Source organism: Triticum aestivum, chromosome 1B, assembly GCF_018294505.1.
Source record: "Triticum aestivum cultivar Chinese Spring chromosome 1B, IWGSC CS RefSeq v2.1, whole genome shotgun sequence".
In the NCBI taxonomy this organism is placed as follows: Eukaryota; Viridiplantae; Streptophyta; class Magnoliopsida; order Poales; family Poaceae; genus Triticum; species Triticum aestivum.
Genome location: NC_057795.1, coordinates 382,601,166 through 382,616,478, shown reverse-complemented (window position 1 = coordinate 382,616,478; position 15,313 = coordinate 382,601,166).

Genomic DNA, 15,313 nt, shown 5'->3' with positions numbered 1-15,313 from the left:
TAGGGGCCTTTGACTTAGTGTTTGAGGCATGCTGGAGCTCTGGCCCGTTGTGCTTGCCAGCCAACAGCCGAAGCTGGATCTGTGGCCTAGGGCGAAGTGAGGGGCCACGACGTCCTTAGCGCGTCAGGAATCACCAAGGAAGGCGGCGGGTGGAGACCAAGCCGGTCAGCCCCCGAGCCCCCGGGTCGAGTGTGTCGGACCGGTGGCCGGGTTCAGGAGCATAGTGATGCGTAAAGGTAGGAGACACAATGACTTGGTCGGCAAAAGGCAGCCCCCGAGCATCGTTCGAGGACTCCGTAGTTTCATGCGTTTACAAAAGGCATTGATACATACATTCGTACGACTAACTATAAAACGGGCGGAGGGGTTCTGCATTCCACAGTTGGGTCGTTTCTTCGCCGGAGGTGTCTCTCTTGCGCTTGTTTGACTTGTGTGCGTTGATGAGGTAGGAGGCGTTGCGATTGCACAAGGCCTTGCTGGCGATGAACATGCCCTCCCATGGAGCGGATAACTTGTGCTGGCCGGCTTTCTCTTGGACGAGTCGGAGGACGAGGTCACCCTCGGGGAATGCGAGGGGCTTGATCTTCTTGCTATGGTAGTGCCTCAGGCCCTGCTGGTAGATGGCCGAACGGCTGAGCGCCAGGAGGCGGGCTTCTTCGAGTAGGTCAACGTCGTCTTCGCGGACTTCTTTGGCTTCGGCTTCAGTGTACATCGTGACACGCGGCGAGTCGAACTTGACGTCGGTCGGGATGACGGCTTCGGCTCCGTAGACGAGGAAGAACGGGGTGAACCCGGTCGACCTGTTTGGCGTAGTTCGGAGACACCAGAGGACGGTCGGCAATTGAAAGTGCAACTATCCCTAGGTGGTTTTGGTAATTCATAACAACATATAGCTCATTGAGCTAATGCAATTCCAAGACAATTATTTCAGGAAAGCTCAATGAATGGCATGGCAAGGATGATGAAAGTGGATCCCTCAAAATATCAAGGACAAAGGATTGGATCAAGCTCAAAAGCTCAAGACTCTTCATTTTACATTTTAGTGATCCAAGATCACATTGAGTCTATAGGAAAAGCCAATACTATCAAGGAGGGATGAGGTGTTGCTTAATGAGCCTCTTGCTTAATGTGACGCCCGGGTAATTAAGCTACAGGGAACCTCTGCTAATGAAGCCACGTCACCTCCGTTACTGTTGCTAATCTTGTGTTAGTTCAAAACCGATTCAAAATCCAAATTCAAAAACAAGTCAAACAATTAAAGTTTTCAAAAGTCAAAACTAAAATGTTCTTATTGTGACAAATAATTCGGAAGTGATATTGGTGGAGAAACCAAGACTTTATAAAATGCTTAAATACACTAAACTAATTAAATCAGTAGTTAAAACCATTAATTAAATGCCTTTTTATATTTTGTAAAATATTAAACTATATTATTTTGGGTTGAAACCTTTTGTGGTTGTGACATAATATGAACATCAATTTAGGTGCCACTTTGGTATTTAATTAAAACCAAAATAATTATGAACTAAAAGAAAACAAAACAAGAAAAAGGAAAAGGAACCCCCCTCCTCAGTGGGCTTCGGCCCAGCTGGCCACCAGGCCAACCAGGCCGGCCCATCTAGCTACCGTCCCCTTCCTCCTGTTCACAGGGGGGGATCGTGGAAGAGATCCCCTGGCTGTGGCCGAGGCTTGTCACCGTGGCAACCATCCGCCTTCCTCCATGACGCTTACTTGACGCAACCGAGCCCCCTCGTCGAACCCTAGCGCACTCTCCCATCCCCCCTCGCGCCGCTCTCTCCTTCCCCGCACGAGCCCGAAGCATTGCCGCCATGGCCTTCGTCGATCTCGCGGCCGCTGTCACCCCCACGCCCCGAGACCGCACCTAGGAGATGCGCCGTCGTCCACTACGTCCTCTATGAGGACTCATTCGAGCTCTGCGCCTCTCCATCGCCGGATCCACATCATCTTCTACCTCCGGCCATCGGAGCTCGGCGTCGATTTGTCGCCCCCTCTACGCTCCGTGACCTCGCCGAGCCTTCTTGAGCCCTCTCGGTGAGCTCCCTCTCGAAACCCCTCTCTGCCCCGCTCGTTTTGGAGCCCGTAGCCGCCGATACCATGGTCGTAGCTCCGCCGTCCGCCGTTGCCATCCGGGAGCTCGTGTTCAACCTCCTCCGCTCGAACCGGTGACACAAACGCACTCCTGGGATCACCAGGAGGTCAACGAGCCCGACCACAAGCCTCGCCGTGCCCCGAGGCAATGTAACCAACCTCGCCCGTAACCACCGCCACCGCACGTCGTCGTAGCGGTCGACTCCGGCCACCCCCGCGCCAACCACGGCCACCATCGGACGCGGCGCATCGCGCCCGTCCCGTAGAGCTCCCAAACACCCTCAGCCGTGCCCTGTGGCGCGTTTCCGGCGAGGTCCCGTGCTGCGCCGCCGTCCTGGAGGTCACTGCCGGCGCGTCAACGCCGCCCGCCGATGTGGTCGGCCTGGGGCCACCCCCTGGGTCACTGACCCGTGGGCCCCAAGGGCCCGGCCGGCCTGTTGACCCGGTCAACCATGCTGACTGGACCGGCCCATGCAACTGACAAATGGGGCCCACCCCCTTAATTAAAGAAATCAATTAAGCTAATTTAATTAACCTAACCTGACACTGACAGGTGGGCCCACTAGCTTAACTAACTATGTTTAGTTTAGTTTTTAACTCTGTTTAACCCACTGTCTATGACAGATGGGTCCCAGGCGTCAGGTTTAACCTGGACTGGATGGTTGACTACTGACGTCACCATGACGTTATGCTGGCACAATAATTCTTTTCAAATTAATTAAATAAACTAATTTCAAAATATTGTTTAAAACTTTGAAAATTGATATAAAATAAACCGTAACCCGGATGAAAATACTTTGTACATGAAAGTTGCCCAGAACGACGAGACGAATCCGAACACGCAGCCCGTTCGTCCGCCACACGTCCCTAGCATAGCGAACACGCAACATTTCACCTCTGATTCATCTGTCTGAAAACGCAAAACACCGGGAATACTTTCCCGGATGTTCCCCCCTTCGCCGGTATCACCTACTACCGCGTTACGGCCCACCTAACACCGCGTATTGCCTTGTTACGCTTTGTGATGCTTTGTTTGCTCTGTTATTTATTGTGTTCCCTCTCCGTTACTTCTTTCCGGTAGATCACGAGACTGCCGGCGACCCCCAGTTCGACTACGAAGTTGACGACCCCTCCTTCTTGCCAGAGCAACCAGGCATACCCCCCCCCTTGATCACCAGATATCGCCTATTCTTCTCTATACTGCTTGCATTAGAGTAGTGTAGCATGTTACTGTTCGGTTACTCCTATTCTGTTGCATAGCCTGTCATTGTTGCTACAGTCTTTGATACCTTACCCGCAATCCTAAATGCTTAGTACAGGATGCTAGTTTATCATCATTGGCCTACATTCTTGTCAGTCTGCCTTGCTATACTATCGGGCCGTGATCACTTGGGAGGTGATCACGGGTATATACTATATATATATACATACTATATAGATGGTGACTAAAGTCGGGTCAGCTCGTTGAGTACCCGCAAGTGATTAGGATAAGGGGGCTGAAAGGATAGGTGGCTCCATCCCCGTAGAGGTGGGCCTGGGTTCGGCCCCCGACTGTTACTATGTGGCGGAGTGACAAGGCAGGTTGAGACCGCCTAGGAGAGAGGTGGGCATGGCCCTGTTCGACGTTCGCGGATACTTAACACGCTTAACGAGATCTTGGTATTTGATCTGAGTCTGGCTACTAGCCTATACGCACTAACCAACTACGCGGGAACATTTATGGGCACTCGACGTCGTGGTATCAGCCGAAGCCTTCGTGACGTCAGCAACTGAGCGGCGCGCGCCGGATTGGAACGTAAGCCTGCTCTTGTATTAAGTGGGCTAGTTCTGCTTCCGGCCGCGTACGCAATGTGCAGGTGTGCTAAGGGCGATGGGCCCAGACCCCTGTGCGCTTATGTTTAGACCGGCGTGCTGACATCTCTGTTGTGCCTAGGTGGGGCTGCGACGTGTTGATCTTCCGAGGCCGGGCATGACCCAGGAAAGTGTGTCTGGCCAAATGGGATCGAGCGTGTTGGGTTATGTGGTGCACCCCTGTAGGGAAATTAATCTATTCGAATAGCCGTGATCTTCGGTAACAGGACGACTTGGAGTTGTACCTTGACCTTATGACAACTAGAACCGGATACTTAATAAAACACACCCTTCCAAGTGCCAGATACAAGCCGGTGATCGCTCTCTAATAGGACGACAAGGAGAGGATCGCCGGGTAGGATTATGCTATGCGATGCTACTTGGAGGACTTCAATCTACTCTCTTCTATATGCTGCAAGACGGAGGCTGCCAGAAGCGTAGTCTTCGACAGGATTAGCTATCCCCCTCTTATTCTGGCATTCTGCAGTTCAGTCCACTGATATGGCCCTTTACACATATACCCATGCATATGTAGTGTAGCTCCTTGCTTGCGAGTACTTTGGATGAGTACTCACGGTTGCTTTTCTCCCCATTTTCCCCCCATTTCCTTTCTACCTGGTTGACACAACCAGATGCTAGAGCCCAGGAGCCAGACGCCACCGTCGACGATGACTCCTACTACATCGGAGGTGCCTACTACTACGTGCAGGCCGCTGACAACGACCAGGAGTAGTTTAGGAGGATCCCAGGCAGGAGGCCTGCGCCTCTTTCGATCTGTATCCGAGTTTGTGCTAGCCATCTTATGGCAACTTGTTTAACTTATGTCTGTACTCAGATATTGTTGCTTCCGCTGACTTGTCTAAGATCGAGCACTTGTATTCGAGCCCTCGAGGTCCCTGGCTTGTATTATGATGCTTGTATGACTTATTTTATTTTTAGAGTCGTGTTGTGATATCTTCCCGTGAGTCCCTGATCTTGATCGTACACGTTTGCGTGTATGATTAGTGTACGATTGAATCGGGGGCGTCACAAGTTGGTATCAGAGCCGACTGCCTGTAGGAATCCCCCTTTCCAACTCCTTGGCTGAAGTCGAGACTAGTCATTGCAAACTTTTTACTAACATGGCTGTGTGGCTTATATGCCCACGTCGCCATTGGGTGGTAGTAGGATCTTTTATTCCTCGACCTTTACTCTGGGACTCTGAACTCTCTTCCATTCAGGTTAAATGATTTTGCTAAAATCTAACTTTAGGTTCTCGAAAATACTTCCTCCCGGAGAGCCCCTTCATGCCAGATGATCGCCTGCTGCACCAGAAGATTCTGAAGACACTCTCTGATGCTTTCCCGAGACCCTTGTGCCCTTGGTCATTGCGATCCCTACAACCGATAAATCTTTATGGATAACTACATACACTTGTCGTCCATAGCTTCACTTCCAGTTGTTCTTGTTATTACAAGATACCCTGGAATACTTCAGATATTCCGAGAATACTTTGTGCCTATTGCCTTGCAGTTACTAGCCACATAAATACCCCTACAGATAATTCCTCGCACTTGTCGAGTATCCGCTCATCCCTACCCGTTCATGTGTTTCACATAAGTCCTTGAAATACCATTTGATTTTCTGAAAATCCTCAGCAGCCCATTGCTCTTGATTTCCTTGCCTTCCTGCATTATGGTTAATTCCATACTTCTAGTAATCTCCGTTGACATACTCTGTCACTATCATTTCGGGTCACTTGATTCGATATGTTGTGAATGCTCGCAGTCCTCAATCAGATCCTAGAATTCATCCTTCCGACTCAGACGTCATTTTGAACATGAGCTGGTCCTCGACCAATCAAGTTGTCGTCGAATGTACCCCTAAGTCTATTCAACTTATCCATCCTTAATCAGAGTTTTTGCCTCTGAGCCCTTGATTTGGAAATTATGATTCTTTGCCTTTGAGCTTTGAGTTAGTCAGTTGTTTCTATAATCTAAGGCCCTTGCCTTGATTCTTCCTCTGATTGTGTGCCGATGCTCACATCAGCTCTGTTGTGGACCGTCAGATCCTTTGTTGGATTTTTTCCGACACCGTCCTTCGTATTCATTAACCTTGTGAGCTTTTCCTCAGATACATAATGCCTTTGGTAAATTGTATCCCCTGCTTTTGTCAACCATGCTCTGCTCCTGAGCTTGAGTTATTTACTCCGAAGTTTGTGGTATATGTTTCTAAGATGCCCCGATGGGTTGAACCTATGCCTTTCTTAATCTGTATGAACCCGAAAGTTTTTCAAGGTTCATACTCCTCTGGCAATTCACCAAGTAGGTCTTCGCACTCAAATCACTTTAATAGAGCAGTGAATGAAAGGTGATACATTGAAGAAGTGGGAGTCGACCTTGAACCTCGTGTTCATGCCCATGGACACGATGTAGATCTTATCATAAAAGCTTCTCTTAAATTAATTATTCCTTTGGTATAAGTTCATCGTATATCTGGAATCTGGCCTTTTGCAATCGTGGTTCCGACCATGTTCTCCTTTAAATACCATTTCTCGTGCAAGTTTTAACACTTGTCTTCCGCAGAGCAATACCCAAGTCCAACCTCTACTTTGATCTGTCGTCGAGTATTACCCCCTGGTATCTCGAGATTATCATGGAACTGCATAACTTCTTATGAGCTCTTCATCAAGTAATACATTCTCAATGATTTCAATTTTTCATGGGCTCTGAGTTATTAAACACCCAAAGACACCGATAAATGAACCGAGTCCACACTACGATTCAACAACTCTTAGTAATCTTCTTTACGTACGAGTTTGTACCCTATCACGTCATTCCTAGCTTGTTTGGCTATATCATTGTCGTGATGATTTTAACTATGCTACCTGGTCTTTATTCCCAGAGCACCACTTTCGACAATGAGCTAAGCTTACGTCGATTTTCCTCGACATATCATTTCGCCTTGAATAGCAAGCTTGATTTCGAGTTTGTGTCGTACTCGTGGTTCCAATAACCTTTCGCTTCGTCATTCCTTTGACTTGATGTCGTCGCCGATCGATTACATATTCTTGAAATCTCGCGACAAATGTGTCATGATCATCATCAACATTCTGAGCTCTTCTAGGATAACAATCAAATTCTTGATGAGAAATACCATCCTTGCCCCTCGATGATTTGTATTATCATCACCGACATCATTGCCTTCCCTCCGACACAAACTTTATCATGTTATGGAGCTCCTTGCTATCCAGCTTATGTTATGTTCCACCTTGGATTATTATCATCTTTTATATCAAGGATGTTGTGAGAATTGATCCACCTCTTAAGAATTCTTGATATAGTAGTACGTCTCACCATCTCCGTTCATTCCTTGATCCCCGTGTTATTTCTAACCGAAAAACCGACAATCGAACTATGATGTGTGACTCCTAATCTTCTAGCAACCCTGTTGCTTTGAAATTAATGGTCGATATTTCATTCTTAGACCATTGGTTATCAAACCACCATTCTAACATTGATCATGCTACTTAAGCCCATATTTCGGGTGCACCTTTCAACCAATGTTTAACTGTGTATGTTTTCCTCGAACATACATCATTATATCATTTGATCCGACAATTGCTATCTCCTTGTTCACATAATTGTGGAAATCCATCTTGTTGGAAATCTTGATGAATTGTCGCTGAGCCCATCAGCCATCTCCTCATCCCCTCCTTGGTTTAATGATGAACTATTGCTTCAGGAACCCGCTCCCATAGTTCATTTCCCGAAAATCTTGCAATGTCATTTCATCAATTTGTGTCACCCCTTTTCTTCTCGGACATCCTGAGTCTGAGGTATCCTGACCCCAATCAGATCTGAATCTTGGTCGGATATGATGGTTGGAACATTTTCCAAGAGTCATAATGTTGGTCCTTATTTGACTCGGTAAAGTGATGTCATGCCTAACACACCTGGCCGGAGGACCTATTGTTATAGTTTCCTTGTTAGCAAGGCTATCAATTCTTCCATGAGGGAATTGTAAGCTTATTCTACAAGTTATTCCTAATGGATCCTTTGTGATTCCAAAGTCTGATCTTCCCCTGATCTCCAATTTTCAACAAAAACATTTGAAGCCCAATGCTAGATGTTTCCTGCTCGATTATCCAAACACCACTGTATGGGTAATGTCATGAAATTTCTCTCCCCTACCTAAATGGTTTCTACGTTATATCCTGTCATGGATATCATGCTCTACTTGTCCTTGGGAAGGACATACCCTTGAAATATGTGTTTAACACATTTTCCTTCCCATTGTTCTGTTTAAATCTGATAATCATATTTTCTTTTCCATTGTTTGCTTTAACCTTTCTTGTGATCCGTATTATATAAGCAGTAATATTTCCCTGCTTATGTAAACACGTCGGTTGTATCCGTTCTGTCGGCAAGACCCTGTTACTAATGTTGATGACATTCCGGCAGCCATCGATGGACGAGAACTTTGCCTATTGGTCTGCCTCGTTCAACGAGCAGGAAAATGGTTCTCTTCGTCCCTCGCCTTGGTACCAACGTTGTTACTGACATATGACTGACAGGCTAACCTCTGACATGCCTTGCTTACATGATCATGCAAGACGTCATCGCCCTTCCTACTCTTAGCCCACATGGTGGGCCCATAACCCACAGGTCCACTGGATCGAAAACCTGACTCTCCTTAACCCCCTGTTCCAAGTTATCCTCGCGTTGGCCTCATATGTAATTCACGAGCCACCTTTCGCTAGTGATCTATTCTGGTATCAAACACAATACTTATTCCGTGCTCTGAACCCCTTTCACCTCTGTTTCAGTTTGCACAACGATCCCCGCTTGAAACTTCTAATGATACCTTATACCTTTGCTCTCGATATGTTTTAAAGTTCAATTGAGAGTTACTTTCGCCACTTCCGATGTTATCTACAGATAGTCACCTTCAAGCTCGTTTTTCGGAGATCCCTTATCCTTTCGTAAGTACGGTGAAGATCCTGAAGGAAGGACGACAACTTCATCATGATGCATTGATGCATAGGAATGGAGATATCAATAGTATGGATCGACCTCTTCGAGAAGAGCAACCAAAGCCGAGAAGATTCATTAGAATTTCGTAATCAGAACTTTTGCCCCTTACTCCCCTCTTAAATCTTGGGACGAGATTTCTTGTAGTGGAGGAGAATTGTGATGCCCGGGTAATTAAGCTACAGGGAACCTCTACTAATGAAGCCACGTCACCTTCATTACTGTTGCTAATCTTGTGTTAGTTCAAAACCGATTCAAAATCCAAATTCAAAAACAAGTCAAACAATTAAAGTTTTCAAAAGTCAAAACTAAAATGTTCTTATTGTGACAAATAATTTGGAAGTGATATTGGTGGAGAAACCAAGACTTTATAAAATGCTTAAATGCACTAAACTAATTAAATCAGTAGTTAAAACCATTAATTAAATGCCTTTTATATTTTGTAAAATATTAAACTATATTATTTTGGGTTGAAACCTTTTGTGGTTGTGACATAATATGAACATCAATTTAGGTGCCACTTTGGTATTTAATTAAAACCAAAATAATTATGAACTAAAAGAAAACAAAACAAGAAAAAGGAAAAGGAACCCCCCCCCTCAGTGGGCTTCGGCCCAGCTGGCCACCAGGCCAACCATACCGGCCCATCTAGCTACCGTCCCCTTCCTCCTGTTCACAGGGGGGGATCGTGGCAGAGATTCCCTGGCTGTGGCCGAGGCTTGTCGCCGTGGCAACCATCCGCCTTCCTCCATGGCGCTTACTTGACGCACCCGAGCGCCCCTCGTCGAACCCTAGCTCACTCTCCCATCACCCCTCGCGCCACTCTCTCCTTCCCCGCACGAGCCCGAAGCATTGTCGCCATGGCCTTCGTCGATCTCGCGGCCACTGTCACCCCCACGCCCCGAGACCGCGACTAGGAGATGCGCCGTCGTCCACTACGTCCTCTACGAGGACTCATTCGAGCTCTGCGCCTCTCCATCGCCGGATCCACATCGTCTTCTACCTCCGGCCATCGGAGCTCGGCGTCGATTTGTCGCCCCCTCTACGCTCCGTGACCTCGCCCGGCCTTCTTGAGCCCTCTCGATGAGCTCCCTCTCGAAACCCCTCTCTGTCCCGCTCGTTTTGGAGCCCATAGACGCCGATACCATGGCCGTAGCTCCGCCGTTCGCCATTGCCATCCGGGAGCTCATGTTCAACCTCCTCCGCTTGAACCGGTGACACAGACGCGCTCCTGGGATCACCAAGAGGTCAACGAGCCCGACCGCAAGCCTCGCCGTGCCCCGAGGTGACGTAACCAACCTTGCCCATAACCACCGCCACCGCACGTAGTCGTAGCGGCCACCCCCGTGCCAACCACGGCCACCATCGGACGTGGCGCATCACGCCCGTCCCGTAGAGCCCCCAAACACCCTCAGCCGTGCCCTGTGGCGCGTTTCCGGAGAGGTCCCGTGCCGCGCCGCCGTCCTGGAGGTCGCTGCCGGCGCGTCAACGCCGCCCGCTGACGTGGCCGGCCTGGGGCCACCCCCTGGGTCACTGACCCGTGGGCCCCAGGGGCCCGGCCGACCTGTTGAGCCGGTCAACCATGCTGACTAGACCGGCCCATGCAACTGACAAATGGGGCCCACCCCCCTTAATTAAAGAAATCAATTAAGCTAATTTAATTAACCTAACCTGACACTAACAGGTGGGCCCACTAGTTTAACTAACTATGTTTAGTTTAGTTTTTTGACTCTGTTTAACCCACTGTCTATGACAGATGGGTCCCAGGCGTCAGGTTTGACCTGGACTAGATTGTTGACTGCTGACGTCACCATGACGTTATGCTGGCACAATAATTCTTTTCAAATTAATTAAATAAACTAATTTCAAAATATTGTTTAAAACTTTGAAAATTGATATAAAATAAACCGTAACCCGGATGAAAATACTTTGTACATGAAAGTTGCTCAGAACAACGAGACGAATCCGAATACGCAGCCCGTTCGTCCGCCACACGTCCCTAGCATAGCGAACATTCAACATTTCACCACTGATTCATCTATCTGAAAACGCAAAACACCGGGAATACTTTCCCGGATGTTCCCCCCTTCGCCGGTATCACCTACTACCGTGTTACGGCCCACCTAACACCGCGTATTACCTTGTTACGCTTTGTGATGCTTTGTTTGCTCTGTTATTTATTGTGTTCCCTCTCTGTTACCTCTTTCCATTAGATCACGAGACTGCCGGCGACCCCCAGTTCGACTACGGAGTTGACGACCCCTCCTTCTTGCCAGAGCAACCAGGCAAGCCCCCCCTTGATCACCAGATATCGCCTATTCTTCTCTATACTGCTTGCATTAGAGTAGTGTAGCATGTTACTGTTCGGTTACTCCTATTCTATTGCATAGCCTGTCATTGTGGCTACAGTCGTTGATACCTTACCCGCAATCCTAAATGCTTAGTACAGGATGCTAGTTTATCATCATTGGCCTACATTCTTGTCAGTCTACCGTGCTATACTATCGGGCCGTGATCACTTGGGAGGTGATCACGGGTATATACTATACATATATACATACTATACAGATGGTGACTAAAGTCGGGTCAGCTTGTTGAGTACCCGCAAGTGATTCGGATAAGGGGGCTGAAAGGACAGGTGGCTCCATCCCGGTAGAGGTGGGCCTGGGTTCCCGATGGCCCCCGACTGTTACTATGTGGCGGAGTGACAGGGCAGGTTGAGGCCGCCTAGGAGAGAGGTGGGCCTGGCCCTGTTCGGCGTTTGTAGATACTTAACACGCTTAACGAGATCTTGGTATTTGATCTGAGTCTGGCTACTGGCCTCTACGCACTAACCAACTACGGGGGAACAGTTATGGCACTCGGCGTCGTGGTATCAGCCGAAGCCTTCGTGACGTCAGCAACTGAGCGGCGCGTGCCAGATTGGAACATAAGCCTGATCTTGTATTAAGGGGGCTAGTTCTGCTTCCGGCCGCGTACGCAACATGCAGGTGTGCTAAGGGCGATGGGCCCAGACCCCTGTGCGCTTAGGTTTAGACCGGCGTTGTAGCGCCCCGGATCCGATGCACCAGGTGTCCGCCAGATATTCGCCGTAGTTGCCATGTCATTTGCTTGAGTGTTGCATTTTATCATGTCATCATGTGCATTGCATTGCATACATGTTCGCCTCATGCATCCGAGCATTTTCCCCATTGTCCGTTTTGCAATCCGGCACTCTTATGCCCTCCGGCGTTCCCCTTTTGTCTCCTGTTGTGAGTGGGCGTTAAACTTTCTCGGAATGGACCGAGTCTTGCCAAGCGGCCTTGGTATAGCACCGGTAGACCGCCTGTCAAGTTTCGTGCCATTTGGAGGTCGTTTGATACTCCAACGGTTTACCGCGTAGCCCGAAACCCCCCTTCTCTTTGCAGCCCACCAACCCTTCCAAAGTGGCACAAAACACATCCTACTCCCCTCCATGCTCTCGGTTGTTCGATCACGATCGCGTGGCCGAAAACCGCTCCTCATTTGGACTCTCCTAGCTCCCAGAAACTATAAATATGTGCCCCTCCCCGAATTCTCGCATAGACCAAACCCTAACCTAGTCCCTCTCCGCCGCCGGACGAAATCACCCACCGACGGACATGTCCGCCCGCCGACGTGCACCCAATCCCCTCTTGCCATGTGTCCCCTCCGCCGTCCTCCTCTACGCCGCCGCCGCGGCCCGAGGGAGCCTGGATCGGGCCCGCCCCGGGCCAGATCGGGCCCGAGGGAGCCTGGATCGGGCCCGCCCCGGGCCAGATCGGGCCCGAGGGAGCCTGGATCGGGCCCGCCGCCGCCGCCGAAGCCCGCGCCCCGCCACCGCCAAAGCCCGCGCCTCCTCCGGATCCGGCGCCTCCTGCCGCTCACCGACCGCCGCCAGGATCCGCCTCCTCGCCGCCGTCCGGCCCCGCGCCCGGTGCCGCCCCATCCCCGCGCTCGCAGGCCAGAGTCGCGTCGCCCCCGCCTAAGATCCGCGCGCCTCCCGCGACCCCGCGCCACCACCGCGCCGGCGTGCCGCGCTGAGCCACCGCCCCGCCGCCGTCCGTGCCGCTCGACGCACCCGCCGCCAAGCCAAGCCGCCGCCTCCACCTCACCGGCGCCGCCATGCCCGTCCCTCGCCATGGCCTCCCGCCGGCCACGTGGGCCTCGCGGCCCATCCCCGCACCAGGCCCGGCCCAGCTCCCTCCTCCTCAACTGGGCTTAGCCCATGGTGAGCTACCCCTGTAAATCCCGCCCGTGCACACTTTAAGTATATGACGCTCATATGTTTTTTTTCCGAAATTTGACTGTCCCGAAATATTTTGACATTATCATGCCATGTTCATCGCATCATAACTTGCTGCATACTGCTCCGTTTTGTGCGTGTAATATGTCAAATTGTTCGCCTGAACGAGTACTTCATATCATTCCATCGCATCATGTTTATTTGAGCTCATCTTGATGCCTAAATCATCATTGCAAGAGTGCTATGTGATGTTAATCTGCTGAAACTGTTATAACATGCTCATTTGTCATTTTTGCCATGTTTGATGTGTGCATCCTACGAGGTTGATGTCTACATGTGTTTTGATCTATGCCATGTCTTCTTTACAGAGGTGCTTACCATGTATTTTTGTGATCAATGTGGTGACTAGCACAAGCATGCAAACTAGGCCCCGTGATGTTGCTGATTTTAGTCCCTGTTCTGCTGTTATTTTGATGCCATGTAAACTTGATGCTACAGAGAGATCCATGCATATTTGAGATACTTCAGTAAGGGTGTTTTGAACATATGGTTATGTTGTATCCATCCCTGCCCCTGTTTGCAATTATGGAGTAGTCTATAATGTCATTTGCTTGTTGTACTTTTGCTACAAAATGTTTCCTGGCAGATTGTTTACATGTTATTCAATTTTGCCAAGGTTGTTGTAGTTGATCCTTGCATGCTATGAACTTGTTCTTGCCTTGGTTTGTTTCAAAAACATGTCTTCTTGTTGATGCTATGCTTATATTGTCATCAAATGACTTGTGGTGAGTGAATCAAGCTTGTTAAGTAGTGTACTTGTTGTTACTGTTTTGCTAGGCTGAATCTGTTATTTCGTGATGCTATGTAAACCTGCTGCTACAAGTCATTCTATGCATAATTTGGAGATGTTAACTAAGGGTGTTTTGTTATACATGTCATGATCTATCCATCCATGCCCCTGGTTGCATTTATGGTCTGATGTAGCTTGTTGTTTCCTTGCTCCAAAGTTGCTAAATAATGTTGCTGTCAACCTGTTAACATTAAGTTCAGTTGTTGCCATGATTATTGCTACTGTTCCATGCACCCTATGAACTTGCTCTTGCCATGCTTAGCTTCATAAACATGTCTTCTTACTATTGGTTACCTTGCCATGCCATGTATTGCTCTGTGGTGAGTGGTTCAAGCTCATCAACATGCCTACTTATCGTTGTTCCTGCCATGTATGAATATGTCATATAACTTGCTATGTTTACATGGGTGCCATCATATCTTCTGATCCTTTTTGGCTCATGGTCAGTAAAGGACTTTTGTTCTATGCATTTAGTAGTATCATGTCATGCCTTTGTTTGCCATGTTAAGTTCCTGTAACATGTTGTTTGATAGCTCTGAACATTGCAACCTGATGTTATTTCTGCAAAGTCTGAAACTGATATTATTTGCTATCTTGCCATGTGTGTTTGGGCATGTTCTAGTAGTTTCTGGAGATAGCTTAGTGTTCATGTTTTGTTATGATTTACCTGTACATCATGTCCATGCCTTTTGTTTTCATATTGTGGTACTGTAGCATGTTGTTTTGGTGCTTGCAATATGCCTAGTTGCTGTTTTGGACAGATTGTTGCTATAACTTGTTTAGTGTGTGTGTTGAACCGTTGCTCCGTTTTTTGTGTGCCCTATATGAAACTTGCTTAGAATTGCATGTAGTTTCATATTATCATGTTGCATCCATGTTCTGATGTGTTTGCTTGATGTTTGTATGCATTTTGCATCAATGCCATGTTTAACTTGTTTTTCTCATATCTTCTAGGCCGTAGCCCCGAACTAAGTGAACTTTATATGTAACTTGACTAGAATCTCGTGTAGACCATCCTTGTGCATATTAACTTGATGTTTAACAACTTGAACATAAGTTTTATACAGATCTGGACCAACTACGAAATATGCATATGAGGACTTACCGGAATTGTCATATGTTGTTCCCGGCCTCATTTAAACTTGCCTTGGTGTGTTGCTCTTGTTTGCATCATCTCTTGCCATGAGTAGCTTCATTTAGCCTTGTCATGCATCATGCTTGGTTGTGCATCATGTCTTGTATATGTGT